This window comes from Dendrobates tinctorius, unplaced genomic scaffold (assembly GCF_039654945.1).
Source record: "Dendrobates tinctorius isolate UK_male_01 unplaced genomic scaffold, ASM3965494v1 ptg000103l, whole genome shotgun sequence".
Classification (NCBI taxonomy): Eukaryota; Metazoa; Chordata; class Amphibia; order Anura; family Dendrobatidae; genus Dendrobates; species Dendrobates tinctorius.
In genome coordinates, this window is record NW_027361771.1 from 26,378,085 (window position 1) to 26,400,074 (window position 21,990).

Consider the following 21,990-nt stretch of genomic DNA (forward strand, 5'->3'; position numbering starts at 1 on the left):
TTTCTCTTTTCTAAGGAAGGTTCCATCATATTTTACTAATTTTTTAAAAAGCATTTTTAGTAACAATTAAATGTTTTTTAACATCAAATGTTTTTAACATGATAGATCAATTTTGTGTCAGTGATTCATAGAAAGTCAAGCGATGCCAAATTAGTGGCCTCAGGGTCAAGATGGAAAATTTACATTGTTCAGATGTGTTCCCAAGAATAATGATCAGACATGAATGCTTCTGTACAGGATTGAGTGCTAGAGAATAGGTACTCTCTGTTATTTGGGCGGTCTGGTTTATTTATGACGTTGGTAAGGCTAGGTTCACATTAATATAAAGCTGTATTCACAAGTTTGGGTTACCCTTAGAATAAAATAGACATGACATTGTTAAAGTTGTTTTGACTTTCTTTTTGTAATTTTTACACCATATTTATTTTCTTTGGATGTGTAGAAAATTGTAAATGACCATGTTTTTTTCAAAATGTTTAAATATAAGACATCTATATATAAAAAAATCTAATTAATTTGGTGGGAAGACAGAAATTATCTGGACATAATCTCCTGACTAGGGATGGGCGAATCCAAACTAGAAAGTTCGGAGTTCATACCAGACACCTAGTGTCTGGTAGCAAACTACGAACGCAGACTTTTAACTGTACTGTATGTCCGGTTTCTTGCTTGGGTTTGCCAGTCTAATAAAGCTTGTTGAAAGGCTGCAGCACCAGCAGAGGCTTTTAAAATGTGGGCACTTCCAGAGCCATCACAGCCATGCCAAGTATTGCCATGGCTATGATTTTCGGACACAGCACATGACCTGGCCCGTATAAAGGTTGGATCATGAGTGCCACCACCATTATACTCTCATTAGTGTTGGGATAGGACACAGCTGGAGTGAGGAACAGATTTTGACTGCGCACTGTGGCAAAAAAATGCTATGTGTACTCTGCAACCCATATCTGTGGTACTACTGTGCTTTTACTGTGCTAAAGAACGCTGTGTGTACTCTGCACCCATATCTGTGGTAGTACTGTCCTTTAATCTGCTGTATGTACTCTGCACCCCTCGCCTGCGGGAGTACTGTCCTTTAGGCAGCTGTGTGCACTCTGCACCCCCATGCCTGTGGCAGTACTCTCCTTTAAGCTACTGTGTGTAGTCTACACCCATATATGCCATAGTACTGTCCTTTAAGCCACAGTGTATACTCTGCACTCCAATGCATGTGTGAATACTGTTAATTTAAGCTGCTGTTTGTTTTCTGGCAGTCTGAATTTGGGACCACCAGAAGTCTTCCTAGACCTGGCCTTCCAGCCAAACTGAGCAATCACTGGAGAAGAGCCTTGGTGAGAGAGGTAAAGAAGAACCCCAAGATCACTGTGGCTGAGCTCCACAGATGCAGAGAAAGTTCCACAAAGTCAACTATCACTGCAGCCCTCCACCAGTCAAGCCTTTATGACAGAGTGGTCCGACAGACGCCTCTCCTCAATGCAAGACATGTGAAAGCCTGCACAGAGTTTGATAAAAAACACACGGAGGACTCCCAGACTATGAGAAATAAGATTCTATATCGTACCAACCGGTAGGGCATCATCTCTAACGAGATTAGTTTGGCAATGTGGGCGTTCAAAACCAGTGTACGCGGATGAGAGGATGAGTACTTTCTTGTCCTACTCAGAGTCTCTGGTAGGGTGAGCTGGACTTGAGAGCTGCATATGGTGGAACTAGCGGTGGACATGGTGGAATGAGAGAGGGTTGGTGATGGTGATGGTGTTGGTGGTGTTGCTGATGGCCTAGATTCAGTCTTTCGTAGCAATAACATTGTGATTCCATGACTGCTTTGCCCTTGCGATGACACTTCAACATTTGCTGCTGGTGGTGTGCTAACCAGTGGGCTTACAGTGGGGAAAGCGATGTAGTGTTGTTGACTACTTTCATTCGGAGCTGGTGCACATGTGGTATGTGAGGTTTGGCAGTCTGTCCACGCTTGCAAGTGCATGGTGGTTAAATGTCTAAGCATGCAACTGGTATTCAAATATCTCAGATTTTTCCCTCGGCTAAAGGTCTTTGCGCACTTCTTACAGATAACTTTTGCCTGATCATTAGGATTTTGTTCAAAAAAGTGCCACACTGCACTCTTCCTACTATGGAAGACATTTTGAGACCTTGCACGCTGTGCTAATTTGACTGTCTGGCCAAGCTGTCCTGCAACTCTTTTGGTTTTTGCAACACGTTTTTGGACTACTACGGTCATGCCTGATAACAGCTGTTGCGATGTCGTTGCCTGCTGCGGATCCTCCTCCTCCTCTTCTGAGCTATTGGCAGCGGCACCCTCTTCCCCCAATGGATACCAATCTGGGTCAACAACTGGGTCATCCATCACCTCCTCTTCAATTTCATGTGCACCTTCCTCTGTGTCACCGTGTAAGGTGGTATAGTATGCGGGAAGGGGCACCTGAGTTTCATCAGGGTCAGATTTTGGCTCAGTACACTGCAAGGACAATGTAGTGCTCTGAGTGAATGTACCAGCAGAAAAATCTAGCAGTGACTGTGCATCAGTGCACTCCATGTCAGATTCATCTTGGACTGGGGAATTCACGATTTGACTTGCTAACCCAGGCATGGTATGTGAAAAGAGCTCCGTGGAGTAATCGGTAGTGTGGCCTACCACACCTTCACTTTTGGTAGGGGTGAAGGACACAAGGAAAGGTGTTGTTCCTGACCAGGAGCCTCCAATGACGACTTAGTGCTTTTATTTTTTGAAACTTCAGAAGAGGAGGCAAGAGAGCTGGAGGCTGTGTCAGCAATGTAAGCCAAAACTTGTTCCTGAGTTCCTGAAGCTCCAGCTTTAAAAGTGGTTTACCTACTACCAGAAAAGAGAGCCTTCGAGGCCTTGTGGATCCAGACGATGATGCAGGCTCAACACCTCCTGCCTTAGGTGCTATTGTGCTTTTGCCACTACCAACAGATGCAACACCACCACCACCACCATCGGGACCAGCTGGCAACCCCCGCACACTTCCATGGTGTCTTCCACCATACTTGCTCATTTATGTGAAAATGTACCCAAAATACCACCAGCTATATGGTACTGTAAAACAAGGTAGAAGGTGTATCTACTATTGGTGGCAATTTGAATCTCACTAAAGATTTGAGGACGCAGAACTATTGTCTCTGGCCCAGTAGAGATTACACCTCAATGTAACAGACTGAAATTGGATGGTGTATGACAAGGTGTAGGGTGTCTATAGGATTGGAGAGATTTTGAATCTCACTATAGATTTGAGGACGCTGAACCATTGTCTCAGGCCCAGTAGAGATTACACCTCAATCTAACAGGCTGAAATTGGATGGTGAATGACAAGGTGGAGTGTGTCTATAGGATTGGTGAGAATTTGAATCTCACTATAGATTTGAGGACGCTGAACTATTGTCTCAGGCCCAGTAGAGATTACACCTCAATGTAACAGGCTGAAATTGGATGGTGAATGACAAGGTGGAGGGTGTCTATAGGATTGGTGAGATTTTGGATCTCACTAGAGATTTGAGGATGCTGTCAATGATGCTCTCAGTCCAAGTATGAAAACACCATAGGGTAAACGGGCACCATCTCAAATGATATCGTATGTGGGATCTCCCAATGCATATAGGACCATATAGAAGCAGACCAAGAAAAAGTATATGCAACAACTATAGGGATCACCACCAATATTTATAATGCAAAAATATATATTTTATTTAATTGTCATTTTCACCAATGAATCTCCTGGATAAATTTGAATTGAGCAAAGATCTCTACCTTTTCTGTAGGGAGTTGATTTTTAAAATGTTATATCATAATCCCTCCTTGATAGATGGTGTGCCTGATAGTGATCGACAAACACTTCGGGACCTGATCGATCTTCTAGAAGAAAATGAAACCAGCCAAGGTAGGCGAAAATTTACTGGGAGATTGCTTTCACAGGCAAGTCCATTGTTCTCTCTGTTCCCGGCCATACAAATATTTTTTGAAAAAACTAGTATGGACATTCAAAAATTAGAGGTAAATAAGCATGGTCAAAATAATCTTTCTAAAGATGAAATAGAGGCTTTATTTGGATTGAAAAATAATGACACCTTTGAGATCAAACAGGCAGACAAAGGAGGGAATCTAGTTCTGTGGCCTAAAGACATGAATATAGATGAGGCAAAACGTCAACTAAACAATAGCCAACACTATCAGGTTTTACCATCAGATCCCACAATGATCTTTAAGTCTCATATGGATAAACTGTTATTGAGGGCCCATTCATTCGGATAATAGATAAGAAAGAAATGGATTTCCTGACAGTAAAATACCCCGCAATACCAACGTTTTATATGGTGCCCAAAATACATAAATCGTTAAACAAACCAACAGGGAGACCAATAGTGTCGGGTATTGGAGGCCTGTATGAGAGGTCATGCATTTATGTGGACTTTTTTCTGCAGCCTATTGTTCAGAGATTGGACTCCTATATACGTGATTCATCACATTTGATTCAATGTCTGGAACCGTTGGAACTACCTGGGTATGTCATTCTAGCTACTCTTGATGTGGAAGCCTTGTATACCAGCATCAACCATGATATAGTTATTTCAGCTGTGGCATATTTTTTGGATATGTTCTCAACGGGAGACAGGGGTCATGACACTTTCATTTTGGACCTGTTAAGGGTGGTACTTGAAAAGAATTACTTTATATTTCATAGGGTGTACTATAAACAGGTTTTGGGCACCGCCATGGGTGCAAGATGCGCACCCTCTTATGCAAACTTATACATAGGATGGTGGGAGGATACCCATGTGCGGAAGCAAGCAGCTTATAAGTGTCATGTGCACAAGTGGTATCGTTTCATCGACGATATTCTTATCCTATGGACAGGGTCAATGGTGGAATTTGATGCATTTGCTGAGGAACTTAATGCCAACTGCTGGAATATTCGTTTAACTTCTTGTGCTTCCGTTAGTTCAGTGAACTTTTTGGATTTGAAGATTATGACTCATGGAAACAAGATTAGTACCACTTTACATCGGAAGAGTGCAGCAACGAACAACTTCCTACACTATACGAGTTTTCACCCAGCCCATCTGCGAAAAGGCATCCCAAAAGGACAATTCTTACGGCTTAGGAGGAATTGCAGCCGCATCGAGGACTTTTGGAAAGAATCACGCTTACTTACTGATCGTTTCTTGGAATGCCATTATCCTGTCCTAGGGTGTATGGTAATAGAGCTTGAAGTACCATTAATAATATTTGCTGATGGTTCCCTGTGTACGCATGCTTCTAGCACATATTGTATGTCTATGACAGTATTTATTTGTAAACAGCATGCATACAGGTATCAGTACTTGAAATATTGTAATATAATAATATATATCTCTATGTAGTGGGACTTCATTAATTAATGAGCATTTGCACTTTTGTATTTTGTCTGGGGTTTTGGAACCTTAAATATTGAATTATATGTAATTATGACCCAATTTTCTTTGTTCACTTTCTAAGGCTAGTTTCACACTTGCTTTTTTTTGCAGCGCGTTTTTCCCGCAAAAAAACGCATTGAAAAAACGCATACAAAAGCATACAACTGCTGTGTTTTTTTCAAGCATTTTTATGAGCATGCATGAAAAAAACGCAGCGTTTTTAATGCTTTTGTATGCGTTTTTAGTGCGTTTTTACCGCGTTTGCGTTTTTTTCCAACATTAGGTGGCCCCTCACACTAACCCAAACCATGACTTTACTAACCCTAACCCTGACCCTAACCCTAACCCTAACCCTGACCCTAACCCTAACCCTGACCCTAACCCTTAACCAAATCATACTTAACCCTAACCCAAACCCTAAACCCTAACTAACCCTAACCCTAACCCTGACCCTAACCCTTAACAAAACCATACTTAACCCTAACCCTGACCCTAACCCTAACCCTAACCCTGACCCTAACCCTTAACCAAACCATACTTAACCCTAACCCTGACCCAAACCCCAACCCTAACCCTGACCCTGACCCTAACCCTAACCCTAAACCCCCTTAACTAACCCTAACTCTAACCCAAACCCCTAAATTCCATGATTAAGGAAAAAAAACGCATGTGCAAAAAAACGCATACATGAGCATGCCAGTGGGCACATATGCGCATCCATAGGCTATAATGGCCATTTTTAGCGCAAAACGTGCGCATATGTGCGCATGCGCTTTTTTGCAGGGCCAAAAAATGCAACATGCTGCGTCTGGAAAATACAAACGCACACCCCAAAAAAACGCAGCGCATGAAAATCGCATACATGCGCTTACCAGCGCGCAGGTATGCGCACCCATGTTAAATATAGGGGAAAAAACGCATGCGCACATATGCGTTTTTTTCCAGCGCTAAAAAACGCAAATGTGAAACCAGCCTAATGTTTGTTTTTGCACAGACTTTTTAATTGTTTTTAACCATGTGTTTGTATCTAGTGGTTGCTGGAATTAAATAAAATATATATTTTTGCATTATAAATATTGGTGGTGATCCCTATAGTTGTTGCATATACTTTTTCTTGGTCTGCTCAGTCCAAGTATGGACGCAGGCAGCCTAATAAGCAGGACTGCTGCACAGTGCACACACAAAAATGTGGAAAAATGAACCCTAGGTAACTGTGCAGAAAAGAGGATGAAAAGTATTTTTGCTTTTAAAAAAGCAGTTTGCACAGCAGTGTGCAAACAGCAATGCAGCTATCAGGGAGCCTTATAAGGCAGCCTAATAACCAACAGAGCTGATGCACAAAAATAGAGCCTCCACTGTCACTGCACACAAAGTGATGTGTTGTAAGTGGAAATCGCTAACAGCAGAAGCAGTTTTTTGGTTCTTCTTCCCTGCCTAACGCTCTCCCTACAGAATCAGCAGCAGCAGCAGCTCTCCCTATGCTAAGATCGCCATAAGATGGCGGTCGGCGTTCACGCCCTTTTATAGCCCATGTGACGCCACACAAAGTCAGCCAATCACTTGCATGCCCTTCTCAAAGATGGTGGTGACCGATGCCTATGTCATTGCGTTGCCCACAGTGTGCGTCTTCCATCATTGGCTGAAAAAGGGCGCTGGAAGCATCTTTTGAAACGCGACTTTGGCGCTCTGGTCGCCGATCTCATGGCCGACCTCACGCTATGGTCGGGTTTCATATCATGAAACCCAATTTCAGCGAAAGTCAGCGACTTTTGAATATGACCGACCCATTTTGCTCAACTCTACATCAGACGTGTTGGGCATTTTTTGCAGGGTTTTTTGCGTGATTGCAGACAGTGTCTTTCCTTTCCTGTCCTGTCTAGTTAGTTTGGGCCCCATTGTTTGCTCAGCCTATTTTCCTACCTGCATTTGTGTTTTCATCTTGTCTCACCGACAATATATGTTTGGGGGCTATCTATTCCTTTGGGGTCTGCTCTGGGGCAGTTTAGATTTCCCCTTTCTTGCTTTAGGCTTATTTAGTTCTCCGGCTGTGTTGAGGTGTCTATAATCATCGTAGGTATGCTCCATTGCTACTCCTAGTTGTGTGGATAGGATCAGGGGTCTGCAATCCACTTAGTTGCCAACCTCTCTGGTTTTCTGTGGCTTAGCTTGGTCTTGCTTTCCTCCTCGGTGACCCAATCATAACAGGTGAGTATGTTGGGATTGGAAAACTTGATAAATTGTTTCATGTATTGGTTCTGGTCACTAAAAGTCTGCATAGCCTTGATTTTGATAACTAAATTGAAATCCCTAAATGTATCCAGTTATTTAATTTACATGAGTATGGAACTATGTATTTGGCACTTCCTATGTTCCTGGCTGTTTTAGTCTTAAATGCTAAAGTTAATTTTCGCAGATAGATGTTAGATTAAATCAGGTGGTTTGGCTGACAAACTAATTTATGCAGCTGCTGTAAATTGATTATGAAATGTCACAATGTCATTGGAAAAATAAAAATCTAATGTAAGCAAAATGCAATTTGAAGCATATTTAAAAACAAGAATATAAGATCATTTATTTGTTAAAGGTGGTAAATGGTTTAACTTTTGTGACTCCCAAATTATATCCAATTACGCTTTTTAAACAGTAAAATTGTAAATTGCACATAAGTAGTAATTTGTATAGATTTACTGCTGCTAAAAACAAAAATGACCGATAAAATTGAGAATTAACTCTAGCTTTTATTTTACAAGTGTCGATAGTGGAGAATTGTAATGCAGTAAATGTATGGATGCAGAGACATTTTTTCATATTAGGTTGGCTGTATCCAGGGAAGGCTAGAGTCACACACGACGTATAAAAAAATCGGTCCGTTTTTCACGGACGAGAATCGCACAAATGTTCCCTGAACAATGATCCATATGTCATCCATGCTCAATGCGAGGATGCGATTTCCTCGCATCAAAGTATAAGTGTGACATCCGTGTGACATCCGTACGGCGAGATTTTCTCTCCGGCTTTCAAAATGGACATATAATGGGTCCATAGCCGCAAATATTCGAGAAAACATATGTACTATATATATATATATATATATATATATATATACTGTACATATGTTTTCTTTTGTATTTCATACAGAGGTAGAATAGGTGATAATTGAATTGTCAGCTTCTGTAAAATCGTTACCAAACCCGACAGGATATGAGACATGGTTTACATACAGTAAACCATTACATATCCGTTAGGCCAGGTTCACATTGCGTTAGGGCAATCTGTTTAATGGATCCGTTTGTAAGCAGCACTAACGCAATGTAATGGACATGTTAACGCCCCCAAAGATTTCCATTAGTGTAACAGATCCTAGAGCATGTCAAAATCGGCATGCGTTTGCAATGGTCCGTTAGCTTGTGACGCACCTTCCATCACGGACTACCACGCTTTTGGGTCCGGTACGGTGAACGCACAATGAACGGAAGCGATCGTTATGCTATAGAACTCTATTGCAAATGCAGGCAGATGCAATTCAACCAATTTGTACAAATTTTAGCCCTGCGTTGGAATGCGTTCATGACGGCTTGCTATTTGGTCATGTTACCCATGATATCATCACCTTATGTGACAGGAAATCTGATTTCAGCCATTTTGGAGCCTACACTCTGCAGTATGCAAACAAGCAACACCGTGTGCATTGTGTAACGTAGTCTAGCCAATGTAGGTACTATTTTTATATATGTATATACATATTTTGTGTGTAAATTGTGTAGTGGCCAATGTATGCGGACTAAATATATGGTTTTGTACGTACACAGAGGTTGGGTACTGAGGGATCTACCCGCAGCAGCGTGTCTGCCACCACCTCCCCAGAAACGGTAAAGTTATGTCATTTTGAAAAATATTTACAAACAAAGTTGAATGGCACTCTAGTGTACTGAGGGGTTTCATGTGCATTTTATGTGAAATCCTTCTTTACATTCTAGCTCCGCTCAGTGTGGTATTCTGCATACATTAGTGTAATTATGTGTCTGTTTAATATTTTAGGATTCTTCAGAGCCAAAGAAGCTAAACAAGCCACCCCCCAAAAAACAAGCTAATAAACAGAGCAAAAAGGTAAATGCAAAAAATGTAGCATTCCTAACATAAATAGCGATATGAAACATAAGGCTATGTGCACACGTAGCGGAACTCTCACAGAAGTTACCGCGAGAATTCCGGAATTCCATTCCGTGGGAAAATCGCATTTTAAATTCCCGCTATTTTCCCGCGGAAAAACTAGTGATTTGCAAGTGTAATTAGCTTGCAGTACACTAGCATTTTCCAAGCGAACTGTAGCATCGCTTGGAGAACTGATTGACAGGTTGGTCACACTCATCAAACATAGTGTTTGACGAATGTGACCAACTTTTTACTACTGAGGCCGCTTATGCAGCATCAGTAGTAAAAGATAAAATGTAAAAAAAAATGAAAAAAATAAAAAATATTGTTATTCTCACCTTCCGGCGTTCCGCGCAGCCTTCCCGCCTCTCTCCATGCTCCCGGTCCCAGTAATCCTTTGCGCGAATGACCGCGAGATGTCGCACTCCCACGAGATCTCGACGTCATCACGGTCATTCCCGCAAAGGATTACTGGGATCGGGAGCGTGGAGAGAGGCGGGAGGGCTGCGCGGGACACCGTAAGGTGAGAATAATACAATATTTTTTATTTTAATTCTATTTTTTACGGGGATATGGTACCCAGAGCCCGGAGGACATTCTCCTCTCCTCCGGACCGTGGGTACCATCCGCAAATGTTCTGCTTACTTTCGCATGGTGGGCACAGCCACATGCGGGATGTAAGCGGAACAATGCAATCCTATGGGTGCGGGATCGCCGCGATTTCGCTAAATTAATGAGCATGCTGCGTTTTTTTACTGCGAAGCGATTCCGCCGCGGAAAAAAACGCAGCATTAGAACAGCATTGCGGAATCCCATAGGATTGCATGGGATGCTTATTTTTCGCATTTTCACGGCAAAATCCCACGTTTAAAACCGCTGTGAAAACGCAAAAAAAACTGCAACGTGTGAACTCAGCCTAACTCTATCTTTTTCAAATTGCAGGTTCCAACAAAAAAAGAGCCAAACTGCCTCCCTGCCTTGGTGTGTTGCATCACCTACTGTTGCAGTGGTAAGAATTATCACACAAAGTCTATATTTTTGTACAATGTTTTCTATTTTTTTATCCAATTTAGTATTCTAGCAAAACAATATTAAATCAAACCAACAAATAGTGCAAAGAACCCCTCCAAAATAAACTTTTTGTAAAGAAAAAAAAACAAACCATACAAATCTAAAACCAGATTTTTTTTTAATAACATTTTGCTGTTAAAAAGGGGGGTTAGAACATATAGTGGTCTAAGGACATGTCATAGTTGAAACAGATATATAAACACAATATGAACATCCACTCTGATTTGTTTTTCAAATATTGTGCTTACATAGTCCAAGCTTCCATCCAAAAAAAGACACCTTGATGTAGATGAAGAGCCCTTGTACATCAAAAATGAGACTCTGATAGCATTGGTGCATGCAAATCCTTCCATATGGGACCAGAGTGACAGCTCGCGTAATGATCTTATTAAAAACAGGAGATTGTGGGAGAAAATAATTTGTGAGTTGGATACTCGCTATCCGAAAAAATCGACCTCCTCCCAAAAAAAAATTGGTAATTAATGGGCAAGTTAAATTGATGTTAGTTCCTTGAAATATTGTTTGCGAGAAATAATTTTTTTTTTATATTATTGTAGCCGATGCAGTCCATATCCGTTGGCGCTCTCTGTCTCTAACAGATTTGTCTGTGACTGCCTGCAAAACTTTACCACCCCAAGTGGATCTTCTGGTAAACGGACCATCCCTTATGTTCACTACGAGCAATTGATGTTTCTTCAGAAAACATTGTCCCAGCAATCGTAAGTTAACAGTAATCTTCTTATAATCTAACGTGTGTGTGTGTGTGTGTGTGTGTGTGTGTGTGTGTGTGTGTGAAAAAATTGTGTGTTGAAAATGTGTGGGTGAAAAGATTGTGTGTTAAAAGTGTGTAATAGTGTGTGTTTAGTGTTGTGTTAAAAATATGGCTGAAAATATTTTGTGCAACAAGTGTGTGTTAAATTTACTTTTTTTTAAATATTATTATTACTTTTTTTTGTAGAACGGTCTGCAGTATAGCTGCACCTCAAGAGCCAGAGGCGCTAAAGGGAATCTGTCACCTCTTTTTTGCCCCATGAGATGCGGCCAACATCATCAGGGGCTTTTCTATAGCATTCTGTAATTCTGTATATAAGCCCCCGATGTAACCTGAAAGATAAGAAAAACAAGTTAGATTATACTCACCCGGGGGTCCAGGCCGATGTGTGTCGTGGTCCGGCGCCTCCCATCTTCTAGCAATCATGTCCATCTCCTTACTTCTGCCGTGGCTCATGCGCAGGCGTGCTATATCTTCCCTATTGAGGGCATAGCAGAGTACTGCATTGTGCAGGCGTCGGGAAAGGTCAGAGAGGTCTGGCGCCTGCGCACTGCAGTACTTTACTCAGCCCTCAATAGGGAAGATATAGTACGCCTGCGCAAGAGACACAGCAAAAGTAATGAGGAGGTCGTCATTGCTAGAAGATGGGAGGCGCCGAACCGGACCACGACACCCATCAGACCGGACCGGACCGGACCCCCGGGTGAGTATAATCTAACTCATTTTTGTTATCTTTCAGGTCACATCGGGGGCTTATCTCCAGCATTACAGAATGCTATAATAAGCCCCTGATGGCAGTGGGCGCATCTTATAGGGCAAAAATGAGGTGACAGATTCCCTTTAATGGAGCCATTTCACCAGGAACCAACCCAGCAAACAGGCACTGAAGATGTGTCTGTCCTGAGCGAGCCACGATCAATGGACAGTAGTACTGTAGCTCTTGTTGTCAGTGCCTGTTTGGAAGCACAGCGTGGACGCTCACTTTATGCCATTGCTGCGTGAGAAAGTTCCCACGCAGCTTTTGCCATAAAGTGAGACTAGGGACTTTTTTTTTCAGTGGTGGAGGAATACAGTGCGGAAGGATACCTACCTTCCGTCATTGTATTCCTGGAGCTGGTAGAGAATGGTAGCATCAGCTGATGCTGCTGTTCTCCACGCAAGATCGACGTGGGACCCTCGTGGACTTCTGCGGATCGGGGTAAGTATGTTGGTGTTTTTTTATTTTGATATTTATTCCTCAGGCGACAATGGCTTCGGGGATCAAAGTGACAAGTGACGGTGAGTATGTACTCTATGTTATATGTACTGTATGTCTATATGTATGTATTGTATGTAGTGTTGAGCATTTCGATACTGCAAATATCGGGTATCGGCCGATATTCGCTGTATCGGAATTCCGATACCGAGTACCGATATTTTTACAATATCGGATATCGGAATCGGAAGTTCCCATAATGCAAAGAGCCACTGCTGTGGTTCTGATTGGCTGCCGAAATGACGTCATCATGATGCGCAGTCTGTGCGCATCATGATGCGCCGTCAGTTCGGGCCTTCCGGGGGGGGGTCTATGCCGACTGCCCGGGGTTCTGTACCGGCCTGCCGGGGGTCTGTGCCGACTGCCCAGGGGTCTGAGCGGACTGCTGGGTGTCTGTACCAGCCTCCCGGTGGTCTGTGCCGACTGCCCGGGGGTCTGTACCGGCCTGCCGGGGGGCTGTGCCGGCCTGCGGGTGGTCTGTACCGACTGCCGGGGGGCTGTGCCGGCCTGTGGGTGGTCTGTTCCGACTGCCCGGGTGTCTGTGCGGACTGCCGGGGGGCTGTGCCGGCCTGCCGGTGGTCTGTACCGACGGTCCGGGGGTCTGAGCAGACTGCGGGGGTCTGTGCAGGATCGTCCGATGGGACTACAAGTCCCATCGGGCGATGCCTGCTACCATGACGGTGATTGACACATTAGCCAATGATGGGACAGTAGTAGTCCCATCATCCGGCTAATGTGTTGAATGTACAAAAAAAAAAAAAATCCCTACTACATACATGCTACATACATACTACATGCTACATACATGCTACATACATACTACATGCTACATACATGCTACATACATACTACATACAAGCTACATACATGCAACATATATACTACATACATACTACATGCTACATACATGCTACATACATGCAACATACATACATACTGCATATATACCACATGCATGCAACATACATACATACTGCATATATACCACATGCATGCAACATGCATACTACATATATACCACATATATACTACATACATGCAACATGCATACTACATATATACCGGGGGTCTGTGCCGACTGTCCGAGGGTCTGTACCGGCCTGCCGGGGGGGCTGTGCCAGCCTGCCGGTGGTCTGTACTGACTGTCCGGGGGTCTGTGCAGGCTGCGGGGGTCTGTACCGGCCTGCCGGGGGCCTGTGCCGGCCTGCTGGTGGTCTGTACCGACTGTCCGGGGGTCTGAGCGGACTGCCGGGGGTCTGTACCGGCCTGCCGGGGGGCTGTGCCGGCCTGCCGGTGGTCTGTACCGACTGTCCTGGGGTCTGAGCGGACTGCCGGGGGTCTGTACCAGCCTGCCGCGGGGCTGTGCCGACTGTCCGGGGGTCTGTGCCGACTGCCCGGGGGTCTGTGCGGACTGCCGGGGGTCTGTGCCGGCCTACCGGGGAGCTGTGCTGGCCTGCCGGAGGGCTGTGCCGGCCTGCTGGGGGGCTGTGCCGACTGCCTGGGGGTCTGTGCCGACTGCCCGGGGGTCTGTACCGGCCTACCGGGGGGCTGTGCTGGCCTTCCAGGGGTCTGTGCCGACTGCCCGTGGGTCTGTGCGGACTGCCGGGGGTCTGTACCGGTCTACCGGGGAGCTGTGCTGGCCTGCCGGGGGGCTGTGCCGGCCTGCCGGGGGGCTGTGCTGACTGTCCGGGGGTCTTTGCCGACTGCCCGGGGGTCTGTTTGGACTGCCGGGGGTCTGTACCGGCCTACCGGGGGGCTGTGCTGGCCTGCCGGGGGGCTGTACCGACTGTCCGGGGGTCTGAGCAGGCTGCGGGGGTCTGTGCAGGATCGTCCGATGGCACTACAAGTCCCATCGGGCGATGCCTGCTACCATGACGGTGATTGACACATTAACCAATGATGGGACAGTAGTAGTCCCATCATCCGGCCTATGTGTTGAATGTAAAAAAAAAAAAATACATACTACATACTACATGCTACATACATACTACATACATACTACTACATGCTACATATATACTACATACATACTACATGCTACATACAACATATATACTACATGCATGCAACATACATACATACTGCATATATACAACATGCATGCAACATGCATACTACATATATACTACATGCATGCATACTACATATATACCACATATACCGGGGGGCTGTGCCGACTGCCCGGGGGTCTGTACCGGCCTGCCGGGGGGGCTGTGCCGGCATGCCGGTGGTCTGTACCGACTGTCCGGGGGTCTGTGCAGGCTGCGGGGGTCTGTACCGGCCTGTCGGGGGGCTGTGCCGGCCTGCCGGTGGTCTGTGCCGACTGCCCGGGGGTTTGTGCCGACTGCCCGGGGGTCTGTGCGGACTGCCGTGGGTCTGTACCGGCCTGCCGGGGGTCTGTACCGGCCTGCCCGGGGGTCTGTTCCGGCCTTCCGGGGGGCTGTGCCGGCCTGCCGGTGGTCTGTGCCGACTGCCCGGGGGTCTGTGCCGACTGCCCGGGGGTCTGTGCCGACTGCCCGGGGGTCTTTGCCGACTGCCGTGGGTCTGTACCGGCCTGCCGGGGGGCTGTGCTGGCCTGCCGGTGGTCTGTACAGACTGTCCGGGGGTCTGAGCGGCCTGCCGGGGGTCTGTACTGGCCTGCCAGGGGTCTGTACCGGCCTGCCGGGGGGCTGTGCTGGCCTGCCGGTGGTCTATACCGACTGTCCGGGGGTCTGAGCAGGCTGCGGGGGTCTGTGCAGGATCGTCAGATGGGACTACAAGTCCCATCGGGTGATGCCTGCTACCATGACGGTGATTGACACATTAGCCAATGATGGGACAGTAGTAGTCCCATCATCCGGCCTATGTGTTGAATGTAAAAAAAAAAAAATACATACTACATACATACTACATGCTACATACATACTACATGCATGCAACATACATACATACTACATGCAACATGCATACTACATGCATGCAACATACATATATACTAAATATATACTACATGCATGCAACATGCATACTACATATATACCACATATATACTACATGCATGCAACATACATACATATATACAACATATATACTAGATGCATGCAACATGCATACTACATATATACCACATATATACTACATGCAACATACTACATACATACTACATATATACCACATGCATGCAACATGCATACTACATATATACTACATGCATGCAACATATATAATACATATATACTACATGCAACATACATACTACATGCATACTACATATATACTACATGCAACATACATACATACTACATACAGTATATACCACATGCATGCAACATACATATATACTACAAGCAACATGCATACCACATGCATGCAACATGCATGCTACATATATACCACATATATACTACATGCATGCAACATATATATACTACATGCAACATGCATACTACATATATACTACATGCATGCAACATACATATATACTACATGCATGCAACATGCATACTATATATATACCACATATATACTACATGCATGCAACATACATATATACTACATGCAACATGCATACTACATGCATGCAACATACATATTATATATATACCACATGCATGCAACATGCATACTATATATACCACATATATACTACATGCATGCAACATACATATATACTACATATATACCACATGCATGCAACATGCATACTATATATATACCACATATATACTACATGCAACATACATACTACATACATACTACATATATACTACATGCAACATACATACAACATATATACCACATGCATGCAACATACATACATACTACAAGCAACATGCATACCACATGCATGCAACATGCATGCTACATATATACAACATATATACTACATGCATGCAACATACATATATACTACATATATAACACATATATATATATATATGTTGCATGCATGTGGTATATATGTAGTATGTATGTATTTTGCATGCATGTAGTATATACGTAGTATGTATGTAGTATGTATGTTGCATGTAGTATATATGTATTATATATGTTGCATGCATGTAGTATATATGTAGTATGTATGTTGTATGTATATTGCATGTAGTATATTTGTATTATATATATGTTGCATGCATGTTGTATATAATACATATATACTACATGCAACATACATACTACATACATACTACATATATACCACATACATGCAACATGCATACTACATATATACTACATATATGCTACATGCATGCAACATATATATAATACATATATACTACATGCAACATACATACTACATACATACTACATATATGCTACATGCAACATACATACATACTACATATATACCACATGCATGCAACATACATACATACTACAAGCAACATGCATACCACATGCATGCAACATGCATGCTACATATATACCACATATATACTACATGCATGCAACATACATACACTCACTGGCCACTTTATTAGGTACACCATGCTAGTAACGGGTTGGACCCCCTTTTGCCTTCAGAACTGCCTCAATTCTTCGTGGCAGAGATTCAACAAGGTGCTGGAAGCATTCCTCAGAGATTTTGGACCATATTGACATGATGGCATCACACAGTTGGCGCAGATTTGTCGGCTGCACATCCCTGATGCGAATCTCCCGTTCCACCACATCCCAAAGATGCTCTATTGGGTTGAGATCTGGTGACTGAGGAGGCCATTTGAGTACAGTGAACTCATTGTCATGTTCAAAAAACCAATCTGAGATGATTTGAGCTTTATGACATGGCGCATTATCCTGCTGAAAGTAGCCATCAGATGTTGGGTACATTGTGGTCATAAAGGGATGGACATGGTCAGCAACAATACTCAGGTAGGCTGTGGTGTTGCAACGATGCTCAATTGGTACCAAGGGGCCCAAAGAGTGCCAAGAAAAAATTCCCCACACCATGACACCACCACCACCAGCCTGAACCGTTGATACAAGGCAGGATGGATCCATGCTTTCATGTTGTTTACGCCAAATTCTGACCCTACCATCCGAATGTCGCAGCAGAAATCGAGACTCATCAGACCAGGCAACGTTTTTCCAATCTTCTACTGTCCAATTTCAATGAGCTTGTGCAAATTGTAGCCTCAGTTTCCTGTTCTTAGCTGAGAGGAGTGGTACCCAGTGTGGTCTTCTGCTGCTGTAGCCCATCTGCCTCAAAGTTCGACGCACTGTGCGTTCAGAGATGCTCTTCTGCCTACCTTGGTTGTAACGGGTGGCAATTTGAGTCACTTTTGCCTTTCTATCAGCTCGAACCAGTCTGCCCATTCTCCTCTGACCTCTGGCATCAACAAGGCATTTCCGGCCACAGAACTGCCGCTCACTGGATTTTTTTTCTTTTTCGGACCATTCTCTGTAAACCCTAGAGATGGTTGTGCGTGAAAATCCCAGTAGATCAGCAGTTTCTGAAATACTCAGACCAGCCCTTCTGGCACCAACAATCATGCCACGTTCAAAGGCACTCAAATCACCTTTCTTCCCCATACTGATGCTCGGTTTGAACTGCAGGAGATTGTCTTGACCATGTCTACATGCCTAAATGCACTGAGTTGCCGCCATGTGATTGGCTGATTAGAAATTAAGTCTTAACACACAGTTGGACAGGTGTACCTAATAAAGTGGCCAGTGAGTGTATATACTACATGCAACATGCATACTACATGCATGCAACATACATATTACATACATACCACATGCATGCAACATGCATACTATATATACCACATATATACTACATGCATGCAACATACATATATACTACATATATACCACATGCATGCAACATGCATACTATATATATACCACATATATACTACATGCAACATACATACTACATACATACTACATATATACTACATGCAACATACATACAACATATATACCACATGCATGCAACATACATACTACAAGCAACATGCATACCACATGCATGCAACATGCATGCTACATATATACCACATATATACTACATGCATGCAACATACATATATACTACATATATAACACACATATATATATATATATATATATATATATATATGTTGCATGCATGTGGTATATATGTAGTATGTATGTATTTTGCATGCATGTAGTATATACGTAGTATGTATGTAGTATGTATGTTGCATGTAGTATATATGTATTATATATGTTGCATGCATGTAGTATATATGTAGTATATATGTTGCATGCATGTAGCATATATGTAGTATATATGTAGTATGTATATTGCATGTAGTATATTTGTATTATATATATGTTGCATGCATGTTGTATATAATACATATATACTACATGCAACATACATACTACATACATACTACATATATACCACATACATGCAACATGCATACTACATATATACTACATATATGCTACATGCATGCAACATATATATAATACATATATACTACATGCAACATACATACTACATACATACTACATATATGCTACATGCAACATACATACATACTACATATATACCACATGCATGCAACATACATACATACTACAAGCAACATGCATACCACATGCAAGCAACAGGCACACTACATATATACCACATATATACTTCATGCATGCAACATACATATATATAACATGCAACATGCATACTACATGCATGCAACATACATACTACATATATACCACATGCATGCAACATGCATACTATATACATACCACATATATACTACATGCATGCAACACACATATATACTACATATATACCACATGCATGCAACATGCATACTATATATATACCACATATATACTACATGCAACATACATACTACATACATACTACATATATACTACATGCAACATACATACTGTACATACTACATATATACCACATGCATGCAACATACATACATACTACAAGCAACATGCATACCACATGCATGCAACATGCATGCTACATATATACCACATATATACTACATGCATGCAACATACATATATACTACATGCAACATGCATACTACATATATACTACATGCATGCAACATACATATATACTACATGCATGCAACATGCATACTACATATATACCACATATATACTTCATGCATGCAACATACATATATACTACATGCAACATGCATGCAACATACATACTACATATATACCACATGCATGCAACATGCATACTATATATACCACATATATACTACATGCATGCAACATATATATATAATACATATACACTACATGCAACATACATACTACATACATACTACATATATACCACCTGCATGCAACATGCATACTACATATATACTACATGCATGCAACATATATATATAATACATATATACTACATGCAACATACATACTACATATATACCACATGCATGCAACATGCATACTATATATATACCACATATATACTACATGCATGCAACATGCATATATACTACATATATACCACATGCATACAACATGCATACTATATATACACTCACTGGCCACTTTATTAGGTACACCTGTCCAACTGTGTGTTAAGACTTAATTTCTAATCAGCCAATCACATGGCGGCAACTCAGTGTATTTAGGCATGTAGACATGGTCAAGACAATCTCCTGCAGTTCAAACCGAGCATCAGTATGGGGAAGAAAGGTGATTTGAGTGCCTTTGAACGTGGCATGATTGTTGGTGCCAGAAGGGCTGGTCTGAGTATTTCAGAAACTGCTGATCTACTGGGATTTTCACGCACAACCATCTCTAGGGTTTACAGAGAATGGTCCGAAAAAGAAAAAAAATCCAGTGAGCGGCAGTTCTGTGGCCGGAAATGCCTTGTTGATGCCAGAGGTCAGAGGAGAATGGGCAGACTGGTTCGAGCTGATAGAAAGGCAACAGTGACTCAAATTGCCACCTGTTACAACCAAGGTAGGCAGAAGAGCATCTCTGAACGCACAGTGCGTCGAACTTTGAGGCAGATGGGCTACAGCAGCAGAAGACCACACTGGGTACCACTCCTCTCAGCTAAGAACAGGCATCTGATGGCTACTTTCAGCAGGATAATGCGCCATGTCATAAAGCTCGATTCATCTCAGATTGGTTTCTTGAACATGACAATGAGTTCACTGTACTCAAATGGCCTCCTCAGTCACCAGATCTCAATCCAATAGAGCATCTTTGGGATGTGGTGGAACGGGAGATTCGCATCAGGGATGTGCAGCCGACAAATCTGCGCCAACTGTGTGATGCCATCATGTCAATATGGTCCAAAATCTCTGAGGAATGCTTCCAGCACCTTGTTGAATCTCTGCCACGAAGAATTGAGGCAGTTCTGAAGGCAAAAGGGGGTCCAACCCGTTACTAGCATGGTGTACCTAATAAAGTGGCCAGTGAGTGTATATACCACATATATACTACATGCATGCAACATACATATATACTACATATATACCACATGCATACAACATGCATACTACATATATACTACATATACACTACATGCATGCAACATTTATATAATAAATATATACTACATGCAACATACATACTACATACATACTACATATATACCACATGCATGCAACATGCATACTACATATATACTACATGCATGCAACATACATACATACTACATATATACCACATGCATGCAACATACATACTACATATATACTACATGCATGCAACATACATATATACTACATACAATACATTCATACAATACATACATATAGACATACAGTACATATAACATAGAGTACATACTCACCATCACTTGTCACTTTGATCCCCGAAGCCATTGTCGTCTATGGAATAAAGATTAAAATAACAAAGCACAAATATACTCACCCCTGATCCGCAGAAGTCCACGAGTGTCCCACAACGATCTTGCGTGGAGAACAGCAGCATCAGCTGATGCTACCATTCTCTACGGGCTCCAGGAAACCAGTGTCGGTAGGTAGGTATCCTTCCGCCCTGTATTCCTCAGCCACTGTAAAGAAAAAAAAAAGTCCCTAGTCTCATTTCATGGCATTGCTGTGTGAAAAATTTTGCATACAGCTTTTTCCATAAAGTGAGACTAGGGACTTTTTTTTTTTTTTTTTTACACTGGCGGAGGAATACAGGGGGAAGGATACCTACCTCCCGACACTGGTTTCCTGGGCCCCGTAGAGAACGGTAGCATCAGCTGATGCTGCTGTTCTCCACGCAAGATCGTTGTGGGACACCCGTGGACTTCTGCGGATCAGGGGTGAGTATATTTGTGCTTTATTTTAATCTTTATTCCATAGACGACAATGGCTTCGGGGATCAAAGTGACAAGTGA

The 21,990-nt window shown here is 42.8% G+C and overlaps 1 long non-coding RNA gene across 4 annotated transcripts in view; it reads left to right on the forward strand.

The window, feature by feature from the left end:
• Positions 1–21,990, forward strand: part of LOC141100225 (uncharacterized) — a 195,271-nt gene that overhangs the window by 151,295 nt on the left and 21,986 nt on the right. For 3 of the 4 annotated variants that reach the window (XR_012234648.1, XR_012234650.1, XR_012234651.1), the window contains 5 exons: positions 9,237–9,296; positions 9,466–9,534; positions 10,522–10,588; positions 11,208–11,369; positions 11,609–11,680. This is a non-coding gene — a long non-coding RNA (uncharacterized lncRNA). Of the gene's footprint in view, positions 1–9,236; positions 9,297–9,465; positions 9,535–10,521; positions 10,589–11,207; positions 11,370–11,608; positions 11,681–21,990 lie in introns of those variants that run through there. The other variant, XR_012234649.1, reaches the window with a different exon arrangement.